The 16,282-nt window shown below is 40.3% G+C and overlaps 1 protein-coding gene across 18 annotated transcripts in view; it reads left to right on the top strand.

Moving 5' to 3' along the window:
• Positions 1–16,282, top strand: part of ZMIZ1 (zinc finger MIZ-type containing 1) — a 458,362-nt gene that overhangs the window by 121,265 nt on the left and 320,815 nt on the right. For all 18 annotated transcript variants that reach the window (XM_078391048.1, XM_078391052.1, XM_078391059.1 and 15 more), the window contains one exon: positions 7,946–8,083. The gene's annotated coding sequence lies outside the window, so the exon portion shown is untranslated. The remainder of the gene's footprint in view (positions 1–7,945; positions 8,084–16,282) is intronic.

The raw sequence follows: 16,282 nt of genomic DNA, 5'->3' as shown, positions 1-16,282 counted from the left end.
TCATTTCTGGAGTGGAAAAATGTTACTTTTGAAAAGTTATAAGCTATGGTTCGTCCCCCACCCCATCCAGTTGAGAGTTGTCTTTTTCTTGCACTATTAAAAAGTAATTCTGTAGCTTCCTGTAAAATTGCTTATAGCTGCTTAAAAAAGAATCTGAATGTATCACACTGCTGGCCATAGCACAAATAAACTCTATTGCCTATATGAGGGTAAAATTAAGAACAAGTGCATGCATAGGATAAAAAAAAACCTTACCCAACAGACTAATAGTGCAATAACTCCCAATAAATATTTTTAAAACTTTTAAAATTTGGTTTGAACTTGTTTTAGAAACCATATCTTGGCTTTGTCCCAAAAGAACCATGTGTTGAATAACTGTATAAAATTCCCCCTCCAAAAAACAAAACAAAAATGAAAAAAAAAACCTACCCAAAACCTAGGAGGCAACTTGCTCAAAGGTGATGGTGATGATGATGACATAAAACGTTGCTATAGATTCTCCTCATTCACTGGAAGCAAATGAATCTAATGGCTAAGCTCAAGCATTCAAAAGGGTAGGGTGGGGAAATCAACATGAAAACCCTTACAATGAAACACACTTTCCCATTTCAACAACAATCCATATCATATACTGGACTGAATCCACTTTCTAGTTTAAATTTCAGTTGATCTTTTGGTCAGGTTCTGGGACTGATCACCTTGTTAGATAGCATATGCCAAGGGTTGGACAAAGAGAGAGCAGTCTTGTTTAATTTTTTCAAAATACAAATGGCCAATTTCCAGGCCTAAGGGAGCCCCTGGTGGGAGATACTGTAGGACCTTGTGTTTGTCCCCAAAGCCCTGAAACCTTGCTCATCCCACTGTAAGGTTTGATGCAAACATAGCCTATTCTCTGCAAATTATGGTTTGCAAATTGGAATAATATGTGTGTTCTCTCTCCCTCTCTCTCCCTTTCTTACCTTTATAAAGTGATTTCCTCCACCATTTCCATAGTTAATAATTGTTTCAAATCATGTATGGCCGCACAGATTTGTCTGTCCAAACGCACAGATTTGCACACATTAAATCATGGATTCAGTTCCAGAACTTCAAGAAGAGCCATGTTTTCAGGGGTTTGTGCTTAGAATCTGAAATCAAAGTTCACAATGAGAAGGGAGGAACTCATATGGCTTTGTCAAGGAGAGGGAAGATTTGCGCAGGCCTGAGAGGTATGTGGTGTTGGCAGGCACTGTGGGGATTTTGTGAGGAAATATAACTTCTGGGACCTTTCTGTTATTTTGCTACTGGGTGTGTGGTAAATGGTATTTTAGAGAGTGACAGCTATAAAATTAGATAATCGGTTAATCGCTGGCAAATTAGCCTCATGTCTTTTGCAAAGAACAAATACGGTATTTATGTAAAAGTTGTTAATAGTTTCTGCCTTTTTTAATTGGCAGAAATAAATGCAAAATGCATGATAATTAGGCAGCTGATGAATTCAGTTGTACAATTATGCCTAAAGCTATGCCCCAGCACTTAATGCTGGATGCTCAGAGCAATCAAAGGGAGCCTATTTATGTGGTTTATTTATAAAAATAAAGTTACAGATGAAGTAACAGTGGCAGAGAGTCTTCAAGCATGGCAGCTTGAAGTCAATGTTCTAAATGTTAATTTCTGTTTTGTTTTTAAATGGAGGATACCTAGTAGGCTTCCAGTTTTAGTTTCTTCCACACCCTCCACCCTTGCTAAGTTGGAATGTGTGGTTTTCAAAATGGATGGAGACTTATTTTAAAATGGACAAGAGTTTGTATGGATGCTTGCCTCAGTTCATATCTGTATATTGTTTGGCATGGTCGAGATTCTGAAAGCCCACTTTAAAGGGAAAGAAAGAAAGAAGTTCCTAGTTTTGAACATTACAGTGCTGAACTTGAGTGAGGGCAGTGCAGAAAGAATGGTGCAAATACAATTGTCCACTGTGGTCCAGCATTCCAAGTAGGGCATAAGCCTTTATCACTGTTGCTTACTCACTTTTCTCAGAAAGGCAAACGAAGATTTGTGTGGTCTCTTTTCTTTAATTTTTAGCTTTTAATAATCAATTCTTTTATTGCCACCCTTATTAGATTGTGGTATTGAGTGTGATTTTTATTGTGCATTTTATATGATTTTAAACTCTGTAATGGCTAAGAGACTGCACTGTGAACCAGGCATAGCTACTTGTGGATTTCTGGAGACAAATCTCTCTTCTGCCCAAAGTCACTTTGAGCTTAAGGGAAATACGAAAAATATGGATACCAAATCCATAAGGCTGCAGACATCTTATTTTGTTCTGGTTGCCACATGGGTTTCACGTTAATGGAGTGGCATGAAGAGGATATAGTATGGAAACAGACTGTTACATGTATAAAAGAGCTACAGCTTCCCATCTTCAAAATGTTGCAGTTGTTCTGTGCTGTCAAAGTATTTTCTGATGTTAGACTTAACAGGACTTCTGAGATATGTGAGATATTTAAGGGGTGGTTTTAATATGGTTGCACCACAGTGACTTTCCATGGCTGAGTAAGGCTTTGAACCCAGGTCTCCTGCATCCTAATCTGGCACTGTTCACTACACCATCCTGCTTCTAAGTGAAGGTCAAACTATATGCTTAGCATATCTTTAGAAGTGGTGCTCTCTTACATAAGAACATAAGAAGAGCCCTGATGGATCAGGCCAAGGGCCCATCTAATCCAGCTTCCTATATCTCATATCCCCCTTAACATCTGATTTGACCCCTAGATAGGGTTGTAGATGGTTAGGCTGAGCAACTTGTTGTAAGACACACTAGCCACCACTGCTACCTGGGACTTGTGAATTAAAGCAAAATCCATGTCCTCCAGACAGCACCCTTTCTCTATTAGGACTAGAAGTCTGTAATCTCTAATTTGATCCTTATACTGTACCTAAATAAACTAGTCTATAGAGACTGGCTAAAAATTGTCATCCATACTGGAAAATATCTAAATGAGAATTTTGGTCTTCACCAACCTGTTGCTTGCTGCTTTGTTTGTGTCCTCTCCTACCCATTCTCGGATAAGGGATGGGGAGATGAGATGGGGCACGCCACAGTGCCATGAGAAATCTTCATATTATAAACAAAATTTACAAAGGATGACTGAAGGCTTGCAAGTGTCCAAAACACCCATTTCATAGAGAAGGCTACTTAATTGCTGCACCTCTGTACCTTTTCCTTTTTGGGCCACCTCTACCGCTGAAGGCAGGCCACTCAGCTGAAGCTCTTTCTTGGACATTTTTCAATCATTCCATTACTCCCAAAACAGAAGAATACTCAGAGGAGAGAGCCTGCCACAACTCTGCTTGCTCATTTAACCAGAGTCAAGACATACAAAAGAAATTGTATCTGAGGCCTCCACCCCTGTTGAGTGAGGGATTTTATATATACTGTATATATATATACACACACACACACACACACTGTATATAATGTCTCTTATTTATCATGCTGCTCTGTCATACTTCCCAGAAAGATCAGGACCACACCCACCAGAAAGATCACTGTTAACGACTGTTAATAACTCATAATAATCCAGATAACCTCACCTGGATGACTGAGAATCTTGACAGATAAAGAGATAAGTTCTTTGAGGACAGGTACAGGTTGAGAGGCAAGAGTGAAATGGGTTCTCCATTTTAATTCAGACAAAAACAAAGGTTGTTTCAATTGTAAGTGGTTTGGGAGATTTTGTATGTGTGTGTGTGTGTGTGTGTGTGTGTGTGTGAGAGAGAGAGAGAGAGAGAGAGAGAGAGAGAGAGAGAGAGAGAGAGAGCATTGGCAGAAGTGTCACAGAGGCACTGACAGCTATCAGACGGTGGCCCACTTCAGGCCATTGCTTGACAGATGGCTGTTTCCCTGCTGAAACATCTGTGCAGGCTTTGAAGAGGTATAATCTCAGACCAACATGACAGACCCAGCTTTTGCCACAAGCTACTCCTTTTGCTATTTTGTGCTTCCAACCTTGGGATTTTCTTGAGGAAGCCTGTTATATTCTTCCTGACAACCAGGCATCACACAGAACATGTACTAGGGCTTAGCAGGAGAGGCATTTGCCTCTGCCCATTTTGAAAAGGCTATTAGGCTGCAAACTGATGAGAGAGTCAGTCCCATCGAAGTCAGTTGGTGGGAGTGTATGGAATGAGGCCACGGATCTCTCACCACGCTGGCCATTTCAGTCCTTTTCCCCCTTATTCAGAAGCTATACTGTGTCTGAAGCTTCAGGTGAAATCTCCCCCTACCTGCCAAGATGGATTAGATTCTCCAATACTTATACAGTATATCAGATTGGAAATATTCAATTAATTAATTACATGCCATCAAGCTGATAATGACTTATGGCAACCCTTTTCAGGGTTTTTGCAGGTAGAGAAAACACAGCAGTGGTTTACCATTCCCTTCTTCTGGGAGTGCCCTGGGGCTATACAGCTTGCCCAAAGCCACATGGGCTAGCTCTATTCATAGGAGGCATAGTGGGGAATCAAACTTCCAAATTCTGGCTCCACAGCCGGATACCCAGGCCACTTGGAAGTAAGCTAGCCTATATTTCATCTCCACTCCCAAGATCCAAAAACTGGCCCTTGACTGTCTTCAAGACTAGAATTCAGGAAGACAATTTATATTAGTTGATTGCATGAACGAAGATCCATTTTAAGGGATTGTGGTCTCTGTTTAGTACCCTAAGTTAAAACCCATGTTATTGTAGTAACTATTCCTAGAAGTGCTGATAGATTGGAAAAGAACTGTAGGGATGTGATTTTCAGAATTCAAGAACTCCCAGCTGCATAATTTGGTGGGGGACATCCCTCCGATTCAAATTATGGAACGGGGAGTTCTCAGACTAGCAGAAGGTAGAGCAGTCCCCTCACCTCTATGCTGTTCCTATGCCCCTTCTTCAAATTTTCAGGAAGTGCCTCACTGCACTGTGGGACTCAGGAAGATTCCTTTTGATTTGCAAAAGTGCATGGGAGGGGGGGGAATGGGTTCTGAAGGAGGCAGCCTCCCCTAAGGCAGAGGGGTACTTTTCTAACAGTTTGAAGAAGCCGTGTAGGAATGGTATGAAGGTGAGTGGACTAGTCTACCTCCTGCCATTTTGAGGGCTTCTGGACTCCCAGTTATGGAACCGGCAGTCCTAGAATTCTGAAAATCCCCAAAACTTATGGCTTAATGGAGAGTGAGGCAGAGAAAGAGCTGAACCCATGCAAAGTGAGTGATCATTCTGGGGAAATTAAAAAAATATCTTGAGGTAAGGTGACCAAACAAGAAGGTTTTTCCTTAACTAGCAACCCCCACCCGAAAAGGTGTTTATGCTGCATCTCAGCAACTTGCAGGAAGAGCTGAAAGTGCTGTTCTAATTACTTGGAATGTTTGGCAGGGGAGGTGGGACGCATGCCACCCATGTTTGCTTGCCTGGACATTTATAACTTGCAGCTGTGCTTTCCAGGTCTAATCACACTGTGGTCAACCAATGGAGTCCCATGAACGGGTAATAATCTTTTTGTCATTGACTGACTGGCCCTCACCCAGGCTGGCCCCATCTTTGCTGTCCTTCTGCGGGCTGACAAAGACCTTTTTCTTCAGGCGAGCTTTGCCTCAGTGACTGAGAGGGATTTTTTAAAAAAGAATGGATTGCAGTCCCTTGCTGGTTTGATTGTGTTTTTAGTGTTGCTTTTGTTTACCATTTCACAGAATGGCATTTGTTCCTTTTTAATATTTGTATACTTACTGCTTTTAGCTTTAAATATGTTCTATAATGATGTAAGCTGCCTACCCTTGGAGGAGGTGGCATAAGATATTTTAAATAAAATAATACAATTTTTTTTTCATTTTATTCTCCAGCAACAAAATAGGGTTTGAAAGAAACAAGTGTATCCTTTAATAATCAGCCATAGTTTTCTGGAATTTTCCCATTTAGCAGATTGCTCTACTGATTAAAACTGGCTGAAGTTTTCAGCTCTGTTGAGAGATGTTTACTTCCCTCATGGTCTAGTTGATATAATCTGCTAGATTTTCCATGTCTGTTTCCTCCAGGATGTGCTTTACTCTTCTTTAAAAGGAAAAAAGGAGAACAAGCAAATCTGGATACTATATCCAAATATGAGAAATGGCATTGGTGTGCTGTTGCTTTGATTTCAGTTTTCTATTTGTATATAGAAATTTTCTTTTATTTAAGCCAAATTCCAGATAAGTTAAGTAAGTATACAGCACAATAAGTTCTACTGTGGTGAGCTGCTTAGCTACTAATGTAATGCTTAGCAACCAGTAGGTGACCATCTGCTGTCTTATAAGAATTGAGGAAGGTGAAAGGCCTTAGATCTGCATGCAGCCTGTTCTTGGTAATTCGGTGAAGGAAGAATGTGATGTTGGCAACAGGAGGAAATTTTGGGCTGGGGAATCAGAAGAACTAAGATGCCTGAGGTGGTGATCAAGGAGAAGAGAATAACCTGGATAGCTCAGTAGTTTAGGTCTCTGGCTGCATAGCCAGAGGTTGGGAGTTCAATTCCCCACTGGGCGTCTTTGACAAGGGCTGGACTTGATGATTCATAGTGTCCATTCTAGCTCTGCAGTTCTAAGATAATAATGATGATAAGCTCTTTGAGGGATGTGCAAGAGGATCCCAGAGACAAAGAACCTAATGATGGGCTAGATGCAGTGATTCACTGAGCAGGCCCTGGAAGTGGAGGAGACCCAGCTTCAAAACTGTGGCTTCTTGGCAGGGCTTTACATATGCAATAGATGTGGGATGCATGGTGTGTTTGATGCCAAAAGCAGACCTTTTGAACAATTATGTCTAATCGGAGTTTGGAAGCATTAGTTATAGTATCCATGTGTCTATGTTAAATCATTAAGTCTCAGAATGCTTTGTGTGTGTGTGTGTGTGTGTGTGTGTGTGTGTGTGTGTGTGCGCGTGTGTGTGTGTGTGTGTGTGTGTGTGTGTGTGTGTGTGTGTGTGAATTCGTCAGATCTTTAAATAATGAACTTCAAAATATCACTGAGAACTGCTAAAAATGGCCAGAAGTAAACATGCTGGGGATACATTAAATTAGTTTTGTTTGCCATTTTGATGATTAAAATACTTTTTAATTCATTGCTGAAAACTTAAATGACTTAAGATAACAAATTAATTTTCAACCCTTTATTCCCAACCTCTGAGCATAATTAGCTTATTTACTTTGTTTTAAATATCTGGGCAACTGTACAGATCACACTTTTTAGTGTACACATCACAACAACAACAAAAGAATGCTGGAATACCTGTGTCCCCCGAGGGCTTTTGTCACGGACCTAGGATTTGTTATAGATCCCTGTTGATTATACAGCAAACAAAGAGTGGTTCCTTTGTAATATGTGAAATGGCCCCTGAAGAGTGAAATTTAACACATGCTGGAAATGTATTTATTTCTAACAACACACTGGTGCCCAATTTGAACAGCACCCCCCCCCCAAAAAAAACAACCCTCCTGTTCAGACAAATGGCTCATGCATGTGAGCTGTGTAACATTGCAATGGCATACTCATGTAATGTAATGGCGCCGTTTTTTAGGAATGAACAACCACTCGTTCAAATCTCTTAATGAAAAGAAAATTGCTGTCTTATGAAACAATTAGAAGATGCGCCCCAAAAGGCTGATTTTGAGTGTCAGAAACTGAAGTTCAGATCACTGCTTAGTAGAACCCCCTGGCTAGAGATTCTGTAGTTATCATACCTAAAAAAGTACAGTTTCCAACATCTGCTGCTAGGATATAAAGGCACATGGAGTGGTCTTGGGAAGCACACAGTTCTCTGCCTACCCCTATTACATATAGTTGCTGTGCTGCTAAAACATTGCTCTGGACAATGTAGAAAGAGGGCATGGTGGAAAAAAAATGCTAAAAATAATAATAAAACCCCTTTTGTTCTACTCTTTTCCTTACCAGAAAGAATCTGAGGAAGTAACTAGACAAGACACCTTTTCCTTCAAGTGTTGCATCGTGTTGGCATCTTACCAGCAGTATCAAGTGTGAGGCTCCAGTCAGACGAGGAGGTTTTGCTCCTAAATGCTGAGCTGCCTAAAGGTAAAATGCTTAACTTCTGTTGTGAAGAACTGAGTCTTGGAATCTGGAGTTACCTCTGTTCTGCCTCTTGTGCATACAAATGTACTTTTATTTTTGAGTGTGAGGGTCTGTTTTTATAGGAATACTACTGTTGGCAACTCTTACTAGCATTCTTCTTGTTGTTCCTTTCCTACTGGAGTTCAGCCATCATCGTGGTGGTTCCGACAAATCTGTTTATAAGCGCTATTCGACTCAACTATTCTGGGCAATTGTAATCAGTGCCTTTTTGGGACTCGTGAAACTCTTTGTTTTCCAGAGTAACATTGTAATGTATACTGGAATGACTTTTGACCTGCCAAACCATGGTAGAAGTATATATGAACTGGAATAGCACCAATAATAGGTCAGTCAGAAACGATGACTTTGAGATCTTTTGACAGGTCCTCCTCAATGGATTTCCTTAAACATCATGAGCTAAACTAGACAGTTTGTTTTCTCTCCCTTCGTCTTCCTCACATACAGTTTCCTTCCTCTGTCAAGCTTCTGATTCTGTCCATGTGCCCAAGAAAGCATAAAGAAAAGAAGGGACTGCATAATCAGAGTTTGCCACAATTCATTTTGGTAAAGCGAGCTATAATTTGTCACCATGTCTGAACTGACCCTGAGCACCAAGGAATGTTATCAGCAAAACTTTTGTGAAGGAGTGTCTTTGTGATACTTCTGTTAATAACTGAGAATGGTTTAGGTATCAGTATGAACATTATTTATGACCATCACTCACATTTTACTTGTGAAGTACTAGAGTTTGTTTTTTTTTTTGACTGGGCAGTGGCCAGAATGCAGGGTTAGAGTAAGTTTCTGTGATTTTATTAGTGAGAGCTAATGTAGCTAAGCAGAGGCTAAACGTCTGTTCATTTGTGGAAGACAGGTGGTAGATTTTTAGTATGAATGTATGAGAGGAGACTAAAGTAGCATCTAGCAGGAGAAAATTCTTTGGCTAAGGTGATTAAAGGCCTACTTCTGCTAGCAACAGAACACTTCTTTTAAGAGCACCTTTTGGTTTTGTGTATGTGTGTGCGCGCGCACACACACACATATATATTTATATATAATTCCTCTGTCTGGATCTGTGAGGTATCTTTCAGGAATCAGCCCACAAAAGGGTAAGCAAGAGCTAGCTCCTGTGGTTTAGCATTAAGTCATCTTCATGCTTGGGTGGAGGGGACTGGATGCAAGCCCACAGATGGTTTTAAGGCAACCCTTCCCTTTATCTCCCTACTGCTTCCAAGTTACCTCGAAGCCACAGATGATGGTTGCTAGGCAACTGCCCGCAAGCTTTCTCCAGTTTCTGGTATAATGATTAGACCAGCTGTCTGTTTAGGAGGAAGGTCTGCAGAGGATGAGGTGAATGTTGGCTTAACCTGCTGACCACCCTTCCTTCCAAATGTGAGAGTCTGATGGTCAGCTCATTGGGAGTTCGTAGGCTACAACACATTTCCCTTGCCTGGGAGCACAGAACACTGGGCACTGGAGTACCTTTTTGAGTCTCTCAAATAATTGAAGTTTTTTTGCCAAACTGAAGGAGAGTGTTTAAAAAAAAAACATCCCCTCCAATTTTATATAGTTGTTACTGTGGTTGCCAAGCATATTCACCTGCTGATATAATTGTGAAAGAGGAGATCTGACCTTGTAATTACTGATTAGCAATGTGACAATTGACACATTGATAAACAATCCCTACTATTACAGTGTAGTACTTACTCCAGGAGTAGCTTCTATAGCATGTTTCACGTGTTTTATTAATTACAATGATAAATATCCTTAAAGTACCCACCAATGAGTTTAAAACACACTGTATATCTATGGGAATTAAGAATCGACAGAAGTGACAGGTCCCCATCTGTTGCAAAAGGAGCTTTGTATCAGCCTGGTGCTTATATCCAATCAAAATGCAAGAAAAGAAGAATTGTTTGATTTTTAAGGTTAAATGAAGCTATGCTGCTGCATAGCATGTTTTATGTATAATATCTGAGGCTCATGGGTTAGCTTGCCCTGTAATCACCCTTTCTTTGCTCTAGCCCTCTATGCAGTTATTAGGGCAATCAACCAGTTAGATAATTTAGTTGAGTAATCACATCCTTTTTAGCTGATTAATAGATGAGTTCATTCCTTTAAAATGTAAACAACTTGCAATATAGATCCCTTTATATTGCAAAAAAAAAGTGGGTTTCCAGTCTAGCCAATTTCCCTTCATTTGTTTGATGGAAAGGCTACTTTTAGTATTTTTGGATTAATATCCTATTGAAGTAAAACACCAAAATGGGGAAGTATCATCAATGTGGAAAAAAGGTTAAACTCTATCTCACAGGTCTGAATTAGCCTCAATGAGTGGTAATCAATTAGAACTTCAGTTGATTGATCTGTCAGTGAAGTTCTTGTCTGTATGTATTAGGACTGTCATGCTGTACTTCGGTGGAATTGAGCCCTGTTGAACTTTGAGAATTTTACTTCTGGGCTTTCTTATGAGTTCATATGTACAGAAATGCACTGGGGTTAATCAGAGGTAGGATATTGAAATTAGGTTGTGGCTACATGATCAAATACCATGAGATTTGCTGTGGTTATAGGACAGACCAATTTGAAGTATGTGGTATGTGGTATTCTGTGCATGTTAAGAAGAACTGGAACACTGTCACCTTTTCCGGAACACTGTACAACCCTTTCGAAACCAAGCAGCTTCCCAGTAAGCCATAAAAGGACTGGCAGCGGTGCATTGAGTGTGAACACTGAACGCGTGAATCAGTCTGCAGCCCCTGTGTGACCACTGACTGTGAATTCAGCCAAAATACAAGCTGCAAAGCAAATTGCATGTGTAGTGGCAGCCTTTGTTTAGGATTCTTAATAACTGGCTCTTGACAGAAATCCATAGAAGTTTCATTTCCAAATATAGTATTACAAACTGTAGGAGGTTGCATTAGCCAGTGGTTGACACAGGGGAGGTTGTAGTAGCCAGTGGTTGACACAGGGGAGCAAAAATGAGGTAAGAGAAGGGTTAATATGTACACCTAAAACATGTTAGTATTTCTTGTATGTATAAACAAAGCCAGAATGGAAGCTTTGTTTGACTTAATCTCTTATAACCTTGCAGAGAGTTCATTTTCAGCCTGATTTTGCAGCCTCTCTGTCATTTCAGAAAGGAACAGAACCACCTATATTTGACTATTAACCATTTCAGAAGGTTCTTAGAATGTTCTTAGAACAGTGATTGGAATCTTTTGTTTTCTTTTTATTTATTAAAAAAAATTCTATTCAAAATAACTTGCAGTATATTTGAAAAAGTCAACTTCTAAACAGAAAGCAAAGTTTTTTAAAAAAGGTTAAAAGAAGAAGAGGTTAAGAGCCAGAAGGACAACAAACAAAATACAAAATTGGAGGACCAGTACATTTTGTTTCAACCTCAGAAGCTTTCAGGAAAAGGGGGCTTAGCAAAGCAGTGGAACCACTGACTTGCTAAATGTTTTTATTATTATTATTATTTTGTCCTATTTTCTCTTCTCCCTTTTCTCATGGGAGTCTAGTTTTTATATGATATGATCACCTTAGGAAGAGTCATGCCTGACAATCCTTCTGTATATGTTCATTTCTTCTAAATAAAAGTTTCCCAAACCTATGTTTGCTAAATATATTTTCTTACTTTTTCTGCAAAGGAGAGACATTTTTCAGAGCCAATTGCAAATTGGCTATCTGCTTATTAATATGTTGATATTTAGTAAAGTAAATACTGCCTGCTATTTGTTTAGATTGGCTAGATTTTTAGCTGTTCATTTGTAGTGAGCAATTACAATTGGGGCTCTCAGGCTCTTGCAGCTTTCTTTGTACAATCTGTACTTCAAAGAAGACAAAGATCACGTTTCTGCAGAAAGAAATGAGATATTTTAAAGCATTTGGTTATGTTTGTGCATTCCCTCATAGAAATAAATATTTTAAGAAAAGTACAAAAGAAATCTGTGGAGGATTTAGATCAGTTGTGTAAGGAATACATCTTAAAAGTACTGAAGTTAGTGAAAATGTCACCTGGATTGCAGGATGCACAAGAGAGTAAGGTCAATTAAGAAATGCTTTTGTAAATTTGAGATAGTTTGGGTAGTGGAATGGAAGCTCTGTGCCTGCTTTGTTGCCATCTGTTAAAGAAAAAACTGACTGGGTAGCTCAATGGCTTAAGACTCAGCCATTCTCAACTTTTTTTTTGGCCAGGGCCATAAACACAAGATGAAAGAAATATAGGCTGAATCAGGATTGTGTAAGTTGTATAACAAACCTTAATAAGGTAGTGTTTCTAGTCTGTGGCCCCCTTCTAATGTCCCATGTTCTCCAGGGGGTCATATGCCCCCCCCTTTTTGAGAATGGCTGGTTTAAGTATCTGGCTGTGTAGCCAGAGTTTGGGAGTTCAATTCCCCAATGTGCTTCCATGGAAAAGAGCCAGCCTGTGTAGCCTTGGGCAAGCTGCAGAGTCCCAGGGCTCCCCCTGAAAAGGGTTGCCATAAGTCAGAATTAATTTGATGGCACATTTATTATTATTATTATTATTATTATTATTATTATTATTATTATTATTATTATTATTATTATTATTATTATTATTATTATTATTATTATTATTATTATTATTATTATTATTATTATTATTATTAAAGAAAGAACTGGAAGAAGCTTCTCAGGCATCAGGTTGTAATCAGCACATAGGTTAGCTGGAGTGCCAGTATTAGGAAAGGGGGAAAGGGCTGTAGGTCTCTAATTCCATGATTCTAAATTTCAGTTTCTAAAACAGCTTCCCAGCAAGTCCAATTGCCATAGCAATAATTCCTCGACAGCCTCCAGATCAAATTAGCAACAAACAATCTGAGCAGCACCTTAAAGAGAGCCAGATCTGGCCCAGATGTTGCCAATTCTGGACCTTAGGTTGTAATTCAAATAGATGGTCCCAAATAGAATCAGTGGGACTTGTGTTATGGTTGATATGCCCTGTCTCACTGATTTAGTGGGTGGGTCTAATTAAATTGGAATCAGCAGGTGCATTTAACCCACAATATATGGAGTCCTGCCATTCCTAGGTTGGTACTTGGTCCTGGGTTAGTCCTCCCTCCCTCCCTCCCTCTCTTACACACACTCTCCCTCTCCCTCCCTCCCTCCCTCCCTCACTCACTCACACATACACAGAGAGGGAGAGGGAAAGGGAGAGAGAGTGCTACATTTTATTAGTGCTGTGTTGTCAAGAAGTCAATTTATGTATGTGTGTGGGCAGCCTTTTTGAAGAAAGCCCTCAGCTGCCTTTGCTGCATGTGATCTTCAAATCATCCGGTGTTCTTTTATGACCTTTCTGCTTGTGAAAAAAAAGATGCCATAAGTGGCAGGTCCTTGTCTTTGCATCACTGTATCTCTGTGCCTTCATGTTTTCAACTGGTTGGAGATGGGAGGCTTCTGCCTGACCCACAGGGTTGCCGCACGTGAGCTGCCCTCTCTTGGGTATAAATACATCGTGTTATAAAAGGGAGATGACTGAGAGCAGCAAGCTCGCTGGCGTGTTGATCTTCTTCCTGGAACTGCTAGCATTGATTCCCTTCTCCTGAGATCATCTCTCCAGAGTGATTTTAAGGACAACATCAGTTCCCAGCCAGTTGTGGAAAACCACACAAGGGGACGGGACATGCAGAGGAACCCTGCGGGATTGCCTGTTGTTAGGGTGGAGCAGGAGAGGCTCTCTGCACTCTGTTTTTCTCTCCCTTTCCCTTCATCCTTTTTCTTGACTTGTATTGCTGCCTGCTCGTTTTGCCTCTTGGAAAAGCTTATTTGGTTTTGCAAGACCTGAACTTTCAAACAGTAACTTGGAAAGGGAGGGGGTTTGATTTTTTTCAAAAAAAAAAAAAACATTCACTGAAAGTTTGCACACATAGGTTTAAAACATGATTTTAAATCGCAGATTTCATTAGGATTTTAGTTTGTTCTGAGTACTTGGTAAAAAAATTTTTATACAGTTTAAAAACAAAGCAAAACAAATGAGGTCATTTATTTGTATGACTAACCAGTTTATCATACTGTGATAGTTTTCATGTAAGAAATCCTGGCAATTATACAGTATATCACAGAAGTAAGTACACCTCACATTTCATAAATATTTTAGTATATCTTTTCATGTGACAGCTCTGAAGAAATGATACTTGGCTGCAATGTAAAGCAGTGAGTATACAGCTTGTATAACAGTGTAAATGTGCTGTCCCTTCAAAATAACGCAACATACAGCCATTAATGTCTAAACCGCTGGCAACAAAAGTGAGTATACCCCTGTGACAACGTCCAAATTGGGCCCAAGTAGCCGTTTTCCTTCCCTGGTGTCATGAGACCCGTTAGTGTCACAAGTCTCAGGTGTGAAAGGGGGGGCAGGTATTATCGCTCTCACTCTCTCAGACTGGTCACTGGAAGTTCCACGTGGCACCTCATGGTAATGAACTGAGGATCTGAAAAAACGAATTGTTGCTCTACATAAAGATAGCCTTGGCTATAAGAAGATTGCCAAAACCCTGAAGCTGAGCTGCAGCACAGTGGCCAAGACCATACAGCGGTTTAACAGGACAGGTTCCACTCAGCACAGGCCTCGCCATGGTCAACCAAAAAAGTGCCCTTGCTCAGCGTCATATCCAGAGTTTGGCTTTGGGAAATAGACGTATGAGTGCTGCCAGCATTGCTGCAGAGGTTGAATGGGGTGAGGGGTCAGCCTGTCAGTGCTCAGATCATACGCCGCACACTGCATCCAATTGGTCTCCAGGGCTGTCGTCCCAGAAGGAAGCCTCTTCTAAAGATGATGCATGGGAAAGCCCGCATATGGTTTCCTGCAGACAAGCAGACTAAGGACATGGATTTCTGGAACCATGTCCTGTGGTCCGATGAGACCAAGATAAACTTATTTGGTTCAGATGGTGTCAAGCCTGTGTGGCGGCAACCAGATGAGGAGTACAAAGACAAGTGTGCCGTGCCTTCAGTCAAGCATGGTGGTGGGAGTGTCATGGTCTGGGGCTGCATGAGTGCTGCCGGCACCGGGGAGCTACAGTTCACTGAGGGAACCATGAACACCAACATGTACTGTGACATACTGAAGCAGAGCATGTTCCCTTCCCTTCAGAGACTGGGCCGCAGGGCAGTATTCCAACATAATAACGACCTCAAACACACCTCCAAAACGACCACTGCCTTGCTAAAGAAGTGTCATTTCTTTAGTGTTCTCACATGAAAAGATATACGCACGCACACCTCCCCCCAAAAGATTGTAGTGTGGCGTATTTTTGTAGGAAGCTGTGTTGAAGAGTAAAAGTCAAATGGTTGTGTCCTCTCAGAAATAATCAAGGTATGTATATGCTGTCCTTATAAGCAAGGATGCATTCAGAGAGAGAGAGAGAGAGAGAGAGAGTTGGAGAAGGGTATACATTTGTTTTCGACACCAGCTGAATATTTTTTTCAAATAATAACTAAACATCCCCTGAGTATTTTGTGAAACAGATGCAAAAAATACAAGATATGTTTTTAAATGGGACTTTAATGACTGAGTGTGTGCTTTGTTCTTGTTAATGTGCTGAATAATTTTTTTATATCTGTCGGAACTCAAGCACCGTACTCTTTTACATTACGCATTGAACATTGGTCTTTACAAAGAATCTGCTGAAAAAGAGTCACAGCTCAGAGTTACTTACAGCGCACTGCAATTCAACTCTGGTATCTCTGTTTAAAGGCTCTTGGGTAGAAGGATTGGGTAAGGCCTGTGGCTGGAATCTTAGAGGCCCATTATTACACCAGATGAAGCCAACGGTCTGGACAATATAATGCAGTCTTATGCACAGACATCACGAGTGTTTGACAACACCTAGATATTAGTGCTTTCAGCTGTGGCATCTTGTATGGCAATCTTCACAATTGGAATTTTTGTGTTAGCATGAATTTTAAAATACAAGAAATTTTATATCTTTTTCATTTTGTGTTATTTTACCACAAAAGAAAGTGTCTTAAACACTAATCTTTCATGGTAATGAAAGAGAAAGATGTGAACATTGTCCCCTGTCCCTGTATTTCTCCCTTTCATTTATCCTTTATTTCACCCACTGAATATTTGTTTTTCAAGCTGCCTGGGAAATGTTCCATCCAATAACATTGTTAAGGCTGCTGCCAGCCTCAGTA

This window comes from Pogona vitticeps, chromosome 3 (assembly GCF_051106095.1).
Source record: "Pogona vitticeps strain Pit_001003342236 chromosome 3, PviZW2.1, whole genome shotgun sequence".
Classification (NCBI taxonomy): domain Eukaryota; kingdom Metazoa; phylum Chordata; class Lepidosauria; order Squamata; family Agamidae; genus Pogona; species Pogona vitticeps.
This window is presented reverse-complemented; position numbering and strand designations above follow the sequence as displayed.